Source organism: Colias philodice, chromosome 2 (assembly GCF_061535455.1).
Source record: "Colias philodice isolate Cphi_HAF_F1 chromosome 2, ilColPhil1 Martin Lab GWU primary, whole genome shotgun sequence".
Taxonomy (NCBI): Eukaryota; Metazoa; Arthropoda; class Insecta; order Lepidoptera; family Pieridae; genus Colias; species Colias philodice.
This window is the reverse complement of record NC_143087.1, coordinates 8798101-8810829: the sequence shown is the minus strand read 5'-3', so window position 1 is coordinate 8810829 and position 12729 is coordinate 8798101. Positions and strand designations below refer to the sequence as shown.

The 12729-nt window shown below is 35.1% G+C and overlaps 1 pseudogene; it reads left to right on the top strand.

The window, feature by feature from the left end:
- The first annotated feature begins 255 nt into the window (after positions 1-255).
- LOC149490658 (uncharacterized) lies at positions 256-1813 on the top strand (annotated as a pseudogene).
- Positions 1814-12729: the final 10916 nt, after the last annotated feature.

Here is a 12729-nt window from a genome sequence, read left to right as displayed (position 1 = left end):
CAAAAAAACCTGTATAATTTTCAAGATTAATTTCAGTATTGCATTTATGAAGACGTAAATTATATATGTAGGAGTATTACTGGCTGGTAGAAGTATTACTGGCTGATGAGAATTACATCGGAACGAGATTTGACAACTGTCGATCTAGCGGAGCGTCGCGTCGATGGTCGGCTGCAGACGTTGCTTGGTTACAAACGAAGAACGGCTAGAGCACCACGTTTGCGACGAATCGCTATTGTTCCGACTTCCGAGTAATCTTGTGCATTGTTGTATCGAAACTAATTAAAAGCGATTGATCAAGTGATTCCCTAATTACTAGCGCATAGATTTGTGCGATTACATAACATTTGTTGTAACATTGATGATTCATTTGTTTCCACCAACATTATAATTTACTGAAGATATGGGTGATTCTGATGAATATGGCCATCCGCCCATATCAGAAGTGGGATATACCATGCGCTTAAGACCGAGGAAAACCAACCACTTGACGAAAATAGCGCCTTGAAGTTGTTAAGCAATATGGGAGTCTTACTCGGATGTTAGCGACGACGCAACCGCTAGCGCACAGTCTAGTGCAGTAAAATTTGTAGATTTTTATCTGAAAGATGTAGACATGGATGTAGAAGGTTGGTGTAAGATTTCAGAGTTTATAGTACTGACTAAAAATTTAAAGAGCGTAGATTTACTTGTGGCTATTACCTATGCACTGAAAGGCTGCGCTGCCTCTTGCTTGACAAAGTTAAATTTGAATGAGCTCACATGGGAGACTGTAAAACAAAGTTTAATGGCCAGATTTTGTAAACCAAAATTATTTCAAGACTACTTTGATGAAATATTGCGTTTTCAAATTGGAACACAAGAAACTGCAGCAGAAGCTGGCCTGCGCTTATGAAATATGATCGAAACTATACCTAAAACTCGAATGCCAGAAGATGTTATAACTGGATTTGTCATATCAGTCTTATGTCAGATGGATGGTTTGATACGCCATGAGCTAAACGCATATACTGTCACTACCAAACCTCAGCTATTTAGAATCTTAAGAGGCATTTCTCTAAAGCGAAGATCGGAGATTATTGAAATCCAAGAGCCTGATTTAAAACAATAACAAAAAGATTTGTACACGCAAGAGTTCCTGATAAATGTCATTTTTGTGGAATCCCCGGACACCGGCAAGCCGACTGTAAAAAGCGTCTTCGAGAAGATTTTTCTAGAATAACTAAACAGCAAAATCCGTCAACTGCATTACGTGCTCCTGAGAAAATTGCGACCGTAACCTGCTACATATGCGGTCAAGCTGGACACGTAGCAACAAATTGTAATGAAAGAGGATGATGTCGGTTAAAAAGGAGGTATAGCTACTACAAAATAAGAGGTTAATATCTGCGGACAACGACTGTCGAGTGGTATCTTGAGGAAGTAATCCGGTGAGTCAGTCCCCTTTTTGTTTGAAAGCGGATCGTCTTGCTTTTTGATAAAATAGAGCTATCTTAGTAAGTTGCCAGATACTGTGCGCAGTGATCTTGGGTATCTTACGGGCAAGTAGAGCGTGTGATGCGCACTTTGAAAAGTTTGCTAACGATTATCTAAAACGATCCCAATAAAGCGTGGCGTGACATAACATCTGAGATCGTGATATTATTGACCATGAATTGTCGAAAATTGGTCGAAATTCATGCAGAGCAAGACAATTCGTAACTTATGAGTAATCTGTAAGCATTGTTTGCATGAAGTCTACTTAACTATGTTGGCACGTTGAGTGAGAACAGTTATCGAGTAATGTGGTGTGTGAAGGTGGTTGAAGGGAATGTCGTCCGAGCCATGCAGCTGATAGCGGCTGGTTTAAGTGACACATTTATCCGATTCAACCATAAGTGTTCTTTGTTCGAAGGGACAGTGTCGTCCGGTCCATGCACATGGTCGAAAGGACACACCCGTCCGGTCCAAATGATACTATGTAAAAGTTGGTCCTAAGGATAGGACATGCCGATAAAGAGTGCATTGTTTGTTGTGTGAGTAGAAAAAGGTGCCGTCCGGTCCATGAGTGGTCGAAAGGACACACGCTTTTTCATTCTGAGACAATTATTATTGTATGATCGTAATATTACGTAGTAGACGTAGACGACGACGACGTATTAGCTTGTCAGGATGGGCGAGCGGGTAGATATTGACAGATACCCGTCCGATGGATTGTGTTATTGTTACAGGACTGCAATTTGATGCGCCCGAGGACGGTCGATAGTCAGAATGGCCGTGTAGGAGTATTACTGGCTGGTAGAAGTATTACTGGCTAATGAGAATTACATCGGAACGAGATTTGACAACTGTCGATCTAGCGGAGCGTCGCGTCGATGGTCGGCTGCAGACGTTGCTTGGTTACAAACGAAGAACGGCTAGAGCACCACGTTTGCGACGAATCGCTATTGTTCCGAGTAATCTTGTGCATTGTTGTATCGAAACTAATTAAAAGCGATTGATCAAGTGATTCCCTAATTACTAGCGCATAGATTTGTGCGATTACATAACATTTGTTGTAACATTGATGATTCATTTGTTTCCACCAACATTATAATTTACTGAAGATATGGGTGATTCTGATGATAATGGCCATCCGCCCATATATATGTATAACAAGAGTTTCATAAAAGTAATTAATCGATATAAATGTTAAAAAAAATACGATTAAATAACAAAACAATTCTATCAAGACTCAAGTGGAATATAATCTTAAACACAAACATCTTGCAAAAGCTTTGATAACTATGATTAAATATTTGATATCCATTTCAAAATACCGAGACCACACCACGTAACATAAGATAGCATTCAAGTAATAATCGTAACCATAGATCAGAGCGCATAAAGGTTGAGGCAAATTGCTATAAAGGGCATGTCGCGTCAATGGGGTCGTTTTAGCAATTCTAATGTAGTGATGCGATCGCTTACAATGCAACGTGGCTTTTCTACGAAGTACAACCCAGCATAAATAACCACCTTACTCTCACCACGCCCTTACTGATAAAACTGCACGCAAATGCAAATGCGCTGGAATCATAAAACTATATCGTGTTGCGAACCGACTACATCGCTGTTATTATGTCGATCGCGAATGTTATTCTCTTCTATTTCCTTGCGGTATACATTTTCTTAAATCACAGATTTAATAATCTAGATATTAGATTCTAGAATTCTGCATCTCCTGCACGGCTTATTAAGTTGTGTGTGCTACGGATTCGCATTTCGCGCTGTAGCTACGTAAGTACAGCTAGTAAGGGTGGACTAGTAAAAATAAGCCTTTGTTCTGTCTTTCTTCAAACTTCAAAATAAAGAAATTTTAATGGAGTATTTAAGCAACTCTTCCGTTTATAGAAAGACAAAATTTACGCAATAATACAAACCTTGAAATGCGTAAGTAAATAGATACCTTTACGTAATAATGAAAATGAAATTACAAGTACATAAAGCCTAACGCTAAATTAAATTAATCTAGCCCTTGATCAAAATTTAAACGCATTTAGTGAGGTAAGGGCAAGTGGGTAATTTGGAGCATTTTGCGATAGCCGTGGGTTTATCATAGCGGCTAAATTAACACCCTTTGTGTTTGTGCCTGGTTCGCGTGCGCCGGCTGATTCCTATCCAGGAAATGGTGTTCGTTACTGCCAGGGTCGTATAATCTTTGATTGTAAATGTGTATATTTTGCTAATTTTTAAGCGTGTAGCCTTTTAGTTTAGCGTGTGTTTAATTTAGTTTAATTTTAGAAAAGGTAAGATTTTAAGATGGAAATTTCATGTGGTGGTAGGAAAACTGTCCTATTTTTGATATAATATTTCGTTTTGAATTCGTAGCATTTTTAGAGCTACGCGCTACGTGTGTTGTAGGTTGGTACTCGTTTTATTTACTTTTAAGATTAAAATTATTAGATCTAGTAAAACGTTTACAGAAAATATGTACCTATGTACTGAATGCACAACATTATTGCTATTCGGTACTCGATAGAATTAATGAAATAGCAAGCAAACTGTTTAAAAAGTAAAAACTGTGATAATTTACTGCCCACATTCAATTTAAAGAATCCAACACAAATCTAACATAGATTGTTCATCAAAATATACGATGTAGGTATATTTAACGAGATTTACAGCGCGGTCAGCTAGTTACAAGGAGCGTATATCAATCACTCCGAGCTATCAATCGTCTCGTGATCGCATGTTTATGTAATGACCCGAATTTAAATTATACAACCGATCCCCACTGAATTTGTTTTATTGCTGTATGAAAAGCTGTTATTAAAGCAATCTGATAGAGTAAAGAAAGCAATTTTGTTGCGTAACTTGAAAATGAACTTGAATTTAACGATGTACCTCTAATTTAGTTAATGTAAATGGTCTATTATTTAAGTAATATTGACCAAATTGTAACCTTATTTATTGTTTGTAAGTATGAATAATATTTCCTGCAGCACTATGGTATAAGTTTTTGCAAATGGAAGAAACTAACCCAATTAGAATTCAGAGTTTATGCGGCAATACATAATTTATAGATTTGGCTTACCGAACAGTTTGCTCATGGCGTTCACGGTAAACATATAACTGTCGCATGGAGATGAGTTACTCAGCAAATCGGGCTATTTGCTAGGTATTAATCCTAAATTGTGATATCGTAATTAGCTGGCTATGAATTTCATTTAAGCTGGAAGCAATAAAAAGCTCTATACGGTTGTAAACAAATAAACAATTTATGTTTTAGATAATGATTGATTTAAATTATGCTTTATTTTTTGCAAAGCACCTTCAAAGTATTAACAAAATGATTGAATGATGAATCAAAAGTAGCAACATCAGCATTTTTGTCAAAAATAACATTAATCCGTTATTTTCGGAAAAACACACAAAAGTATAAACTTATTTATTCCCTTTGTACTGTTAATACCTTAAGCAAATGAACCTATTTGCCTAATTAACAAAAATCGCGAGCCAGGGATCAAAGACACACACGACAAAGCGTCAAATGGACAAAAGTTACCGGAGTTACCCCACTTCAGAGCTATTGTTCATCTGTGGGAACAAAAAAACACATGACATTCATGACAAGTGTAAGAGATGAGCCGGGAAAATATGTCAACACGAGCGAAATTAGGTGCCGCTTTATCGAAATACATATTCCATAGGTGCTTGTTATTCATTTTAGGGCCGATTTTTCAATGCCCAGATAAACAGCTAGATAGACTTTATTCTTCAGTTAACAAAATATTCAATTTTTCAATAGACGAATAGGACTTATCTATCCAATAACTACGTTATTTGAGGAATAAATCTATTTGCCGCTCCAACGGCCAGATAGCGCGCTATTCGACTGTTAGGCGTTTGAGTTGACAACTGACGCGTCAAATTTGAGATATTTTCGTATGTCATAACATAGAGCGTAGAATTATGAACAATTAAACCTCTTTCTATATAATTATTATCAATTAAAATCATATTGAAATTGGTGTTTTTGATAGTACTGATGACCATGCCATTGAAAATTTGCCGAACGCTGCCTTTAAGTATGTCGTTTCCATCGTAAAATATATAAATTGAAACACAAATTTAACCAAACTCTTTACTCGAATCAAAACAACAATCAACAATCATAGAAGACAAGTGCACTCCTGACGTGAGTCATAATGACGGTTGTTGACAAATTGCAAGATTTGACTCTATCCCGCTCTAACTTGACTAATTTAATATGTTTGTTTCGCCACTCCGAGAGCAGTGCTGCCAATATGGAAATATTTGGTCAGATAGTTATTCATCAAATAAATCACGATTGAAAAATAGGCGAGCCGTAATGAGTTAGATAAATAATTGAATAAATCTATTCGATGGGTATTTATTAGACTGTTTATCTCGCGATTGAAAAATCGGCCCTAAATGGGTTTATCTGAAAATTGTACTATGTGGTAACGTACGTAAAAACTATCAACGTTGATTGTTATGCGCTTCGACCCAATAGTTTTAAGTAGATATAATATTTTAAACAATTTGTTAACAGAAAGAACAAAATTTTATTACTTATAAACTTATACCCTCGATCACACGGAAAAGTTCTTAAGACTGCACAAATGTTAAAGTGCAAACACAAAAAAACTGTAGAGGTAGCAGTAAAATTCCCACATTTTCTTAGCATAAAAGTCACGTATTCAATGCGAATTCTCAATTGAATGGATCCTATTCGTGATGAACTAGAATAAACTTCGCAGATTATCTCGCAAATTGCTCGACGGCTAAATAAAAACAAAGCGTTTAATTGCTCGTGCTGTAACTGCAGTCAGCCGTACATTTTCATAGACAATACTCGAATAGATTGGCGTGAACTGAATACCGTATTCAAGTTTCAATCTCGCTTCAAATGACAATACTTTTTCTATTGAAATAAGCTACGTATATGGAGCATGTGAGTGTCTGAAGCAATTTGTTTGTTACTGTTTTACTATTAAAGTGAAATCAAATCAAAGTAAAAAGAGAAACAGAAATGAATTGAATTCACAATTTGTCGCATTCTATCTCTGAGATTTATTGGAAAAGTTATGTGAATTGTGTTTTCTTTCCCTAGATACTATCTTTTACCTACTACTTTTTGATATGATGAACATGAAGTCTTATCATCATTTAATCGATGATGAAGCCTTCAAGAACCGAACCAAAATTTTATATTTAATATTAAATATTCTTACCTGCAAAATTTGAAACTGAACCTTAATAAAGTTTTAAGAAGTTATCATATAACCATATGCTATGCATATAACTTATGTACTGACATCTACAGGTTCGAACTTTTACGAGTCTTATTTAAAGTTTTGTGGTAGAGTCTGTGGTAGAGTAGAGTTCAGTGCAAGAAAGTCGGGAATGCTTAAGTCCGATATACAACTTACACTAGAATCTTGTGTCAATTAAACATTGCTCGTCTTATTGCTACGCATCATGAGTCTAGTCATAGTATTAGTCTCTCAATACAAAAATTGTTACTTACAAAATACATATAGGTGTTCAACATAGAGTTATTATCAACACACAACGACGGTAATGCCTTGTATCTTAATGAATTGGATATTTATTTTGTATAATTTCGTCTTGGATATTTGGAGTATTTAGAATATTACCCCTTCAACAGTTTAAGTAAAAAAGTTGCGAATATAATAATATATTTTACTCGGTATTATAACAACCTAGTTCATACTTCATAATGGATGGATAGCGTGATAGTAGTATTTTACTTTTTAATTAATGTCTAGTATATTTCGCTAACGATGACAATGAATGAAAAAGTACTCAAATCCTTATTTAATATGATATTGCACGTTAGTTGTCTTTTTTTCATGGAAATAGACAAACAATTTAAAACTGCAAGTTTAATTTTTTTTACAATTATAAACTAAAAGACCTGATGACCTGATATCCATACAACTGTCCATTGTAGGAAATTCCCAGCGAAATGATAAGTTAAATATGTATTATAATGATAAACTCTTTATCTATATTCCCAAAAGGACAGCACCATGCTTCAAAGATAAAATAAGCCTGATAGAGAATATCATCTCTCAATTATATAAGGGCTCTAGACGACGGCCAAATCCACAGCTTTCGTCAAATTTACATCAGTTTAACTTTCAATGATAGCACTTCCAAACCACTCCGAGCAAAAAATCTCGAGTAATATTTCAATTCATGTCCGTTTCGATCTCAAGCATCGCTTGCTACAGATTTTAGATCTTTTCTTTGGCATCGAAACCAGAAATGAGATGAAATCGTTCAGATAAAAAGTTGTATTTATAAAAATGTTGCTTTTATGTTTGAATTTTATTAACTGCTATTCCAGTTGTGAAATATATAAAAAGTTAAGTCACGTGTGTCCTAGTGGGGCATGGGATGCATTATTCATACACTTGTTTCACTGATCGATTTTTCTTTAGGGACATGGGTGATCTGCCTTCTGTGTCCAGACCCAGACTTTTGACGCCAGAAATTGAACTCAGGACCCCTTCCACGCTTAGGTCTGTTCAATACATGGAAGCAGGAAATATGCTATTTTTACTGTATCTTTAATCCTTCTTACCACAGTACAATATGTACGGTATTGTGGAGCAACGAGGGACGATTAAAAGTTTGCGGTTTTGTTATACGGGGTTATGTAAAAAGGTCGGAAGTAGAATTGCGCTGAGTAGGTGTGGAATGTACGGCAAACTTAGGATAAACATTTCGCTAGAATACAACTTTATTGTGCAGTCTTAGCTTACAATATTCGATCATGTTTTGAACTTTTTGAACATAGGTATTTATACTCTGCCTATCTGTTTTCAGAGTTTATCAGCTTCAAGATAAAACATTCTAAAACCTATTCTAAAATATTGGATATAAAATACATACAATATTTTACCTAAGTAATATATTTTACTAGCTGCGCTCCGCGGTTTCACCCGCGTGGCTCCGCTTCTGTTGGTCTTATCACGATAATCAATCATCACGATGATATATGTATAGCCTATAGCATTCCTCAATAAATGGGCTATCCAACACCGAAAGAATTTTTCAAATCGGACCAGTAGTTCTTGAGATAAGCGCGTTCAAACAAACAAACAAAAAACTCTTCAGCTTTATAATAGTAGTATAGATGTACGATTCTTTTGGTATTTGAAAGGAAATCTGGATTCCAACTTCAGTGGGAGGATTCTAACGTTTTCCTCTGTAGGCTTCCTTCCGTGACTTTTGTTTAAATGCAAATTCGGCCTGTAGGTACTAAACCTGCTATCTAATCTGTAAAGGGTTGGATGGACTTTATAAATAAATAATCGACTCTTGCACGCAAGGAACCGCTTTTGTCTAAAACTTCCCACGATAAGACTATTTTAAAAACTGTTTTATATGAAGTCGCTCAACGCCTCACTCTTAAGCGGATTAATAGACATTTTAATAACATTAGCTGAGAAGTAAATAAGATTACAAGATTTGCAGTGGGTAAGTAATTTAATTACAGAAAAACAGTGTTTTAGGTTTTACATAATACGCTTGAGAATGACTTTGTATTTTTTTGCTGGGCAGTAGGTACGATTGCCACTCCTGTGGACCAATAAACATTCTGTTCCTTTAACTATAAAAATATTGATGGAATATTTTATAAGTACCTACGAAGTTATATTACTTTTGATAGATATTTATCAACTAACTAACCTTTTATAATGCGAGACTAGCTTCTCAATGTTTCGAAGTGGTTCGTAACTCGTAATAACTCCATTTATACGTCTCTTTGTTGCAACACTAAGTTTTCATGTAGCATTATATTGTAGCACGTTCAAAGCATTCGTCAATCACAAATGAACCGATATTTTTGATTCACTAATACTGTTGTTCTATCGTTTCCGTCCCGTTAACGTCATTTTACTGCGAACCGAACTATATCATAGCAGATAAATTTTATGGCATGGTGTTTAAATGGCGTAATGAAAAACCCCTTAAACTCACCGCGGCAGCTTTATAACATCGATAAAATAACTAAATAATCTAATATTAGAACGTCTGTCGATCGATTTTAAGACAGTCGTTATTTTCGAATCGATGTTTTGATTTCGAATGTTTTGTTAACGTTCGCTTTGTTGATATTTAGAAATGACATTTTGCAGTTGAATTACAGCAAAGTTTATTTGTCTTGTCATCTTTTATGCAGTATAAATAAAATTAAATTTCGTGGGAAAAATATTTGTTTACAACCCGCATCTTCGCGCTCTTGTGCTTTAATTCGCATGATAAATTTTCATCATAACAAGCTCCAATAATTAATCCTCTTATTTCTTTATGCAATTTAATAAAGTCGATGGTAAATCCCAGTACACGAAATTGTAACAAATAACCAGGCCAACATTTTTCCGCATCTATGCAAAGGAAGATCGTCGGTTAGCCCCATTTTTTTTCATTTTATATGGACTCGATTTTTTAGTACATTCAGATTTTAAATTTAGTAGGTATCTTTCTAATTACCTATATTACTATTTAAAAAGACACTAATATTTTTCTTTATGGGTGTCAATCAAAAATGGTACGGGAGCCAGGTGCAAATTTGGTTAATTATTTCCTCTCAAGAGATAATTCGTCAGACGCCTCAGAGTATAGTATTATAAAGCCTCGTGACGTCAGCTGGCGCTCGGTTGGGGGGTGAGCGGTTGTAGCCTCCCACGCACGTAGAAAAAAAAATACATTCATTCATTCATTTCCTCTCAGCTAAAAATTTGTCAAATTGTAGCTAACCCAATATCTCAACGAAAAAAAATAATCAGCTGGTTACAACATGGTGTATTATACGTTAGCTGGTGTCTCGAACATGAAAGTTAAATTTAAAGAAAAATTTATTTTCCGTGATTTCCTCTCAAACAAAAATTTACCTGATGATAGCTTATATGTAACTGTGGATAAATATATAGGTCAGCTGGCTGTATCTTGGTGGAAAAACCGTCAGCTGATACGGGAGGCTACAACCGCTCTTCCCCCCAACCGAGCTCCAGCTGACGTTCACGAGGCTTCATAATACTATACTTTGATGCATTTTACTAATTACCGCTTGAGAGGAACTTGGTCATAAAATCTGTACCTGGCTCCCGTACCAAAACACATAAGGTACTAAACTTAAATTGATAGTGAAGTGAAGTAAACTCGAGTAAAACGATACAATAGCGTTCAATTTAATAGACGATACCTTGGACGATACCAAACATCATGCTAGGATGTAGTGTACGAGTGTCATTCGTTCACGTCAAGAGAGTAAGTAAGTGCCGACAGAATCATTGCCAATACGCAATTTATAGTTGACATACTATTTATTAGAATGCTGTAACACGTATCAATTCAATTGCGTATATACTTTGGTATGTTAGCAGAAAAGGCATTAGGAACGTATACAAATTACTATTCGTAGAATAGGAAGATTAGCGCTTGTAACCATTAGAAGCATATTCAAATGAACCAATAATTGCAAACAATTTTTGTTTTAAGCAAAAAACTTGCCAAAATCTACAACCCGCTCTATTCAACATTCCCCCCGATTTTCAGGTCCATTACAAAAATTCACGCGAACACACTCGTGGCGAAACACTTATCAACGAAGTTAATCCAGCGGAGTGATACTCGAGTAAGCACTCGCGGAAACGCGTGAAATATTAATTTGCTGGAAACATTTTTCCTTTACAGAGTGTTGGGTCGTTAATAAAACTAGTCTACGAGTTTTGTATGATAATGCAGATGTAGTAAAACATACATTGAATACGGTATGTAAGTGAACGTTCTATTTTAGGTAATTTTAATAAATAGGTAATAACTACAGCGTTTGCGTCTTACCTAATAATGTATTACATATATATTATCTGTGGTCTTACATAGATAACTAAAGCTTTAATTTAAAGACAATTTGGAACAATTATAAAAATATATATTTGCAGTTATTCGATTATTATTGTTTTGTTATAAATAGCAGTCTCAAATAATTTCAAGCAGAATTAAATCCCAATATATATACAAGCGTACAATTGTAAATAACATTAAAACTATTCAGCATTTGTTATCAGCACTTTTGGGCTAACTAAGTAAATAAGTTGAATTTACATTTGCAACTATTTTGCGTGGATTATACGATTAAAGTCACAGTAAATTACAGATAATTACAACCCTGTTTACATATTATAAAATTGATTAAAATAATGGCTATGCTATTGCCATAATCTAATCCAGCATGTTTGTTCAGTATAATATTATTTAAAGTAATGTAGCGAGCGGAAAATTTCAAGGAGAAAGGCCCAGAATGAAGATAAATTACAAAATGGTAGGAAGTATCTCGTCGAGGCCGGGATCAAAAAAGGCAGCAAAATCAATTCGTACTGCGACGTATGTACTTGGCAATATTTCAAATTCTCTTTGATGCAATATTTCTCTTCCTTTCTTGCTTACGTAACGGAGACCACATAGTATCCACATTTGTTGAGATGTCATTTTCATATTTGATGCCGAGACAACTGCAGTATGTGAACTCAAAGTTTTTATTTAACTTCTGCAGCATCAGCATTTAGCTTCCTGTAGGCGCTAACTACCACGAGTATTACAAACAAATATGGTCTGGTATTCAAAGACAAATAAACTCTACTTTCTGGTCTCTAAAACAAAATTTATATATACACGGGTTCTCGGTAAAAGTATATCTTGTTTACCGTTTCAAAATATAAAAAGAATTTATATTCCCTTTAATAACTACAAATTACTGTTTTGTAGCCTTTCTTACGATGATCGTGATACGGTTTAAGGTGATGAATTAATTTTTCTAACATTTACGGCCCTTTTTAAACCTTCGTAATTTTTATATTATTAAAGTTGTCGTGATGAAAATTCTTGACAAGAAAGTTCAATAGTAACACAATACGTCTACCGTTTTAGAAACATGATTCCATGATATTTTCTCGATAGAAAAAAAATACAAAGTTCTCATTGTTATTTTTTTTTAATCTCTGGCATCTTCAAAATAACAAACGTAAAGTTACGACTTTTTGGATATTAACTATAAAATATACAACCTATACGTCTACCGTGTTAGAATTTTGAAATATGCGATGGTTTTGAAATAAACAAGAAATACTTGAAATTAGCGCCTGACCAGCCAATATAGCGAGAGCCGCCCTGTACCTTCCTACCCCGATCGCTGCACGAGTCATTCCC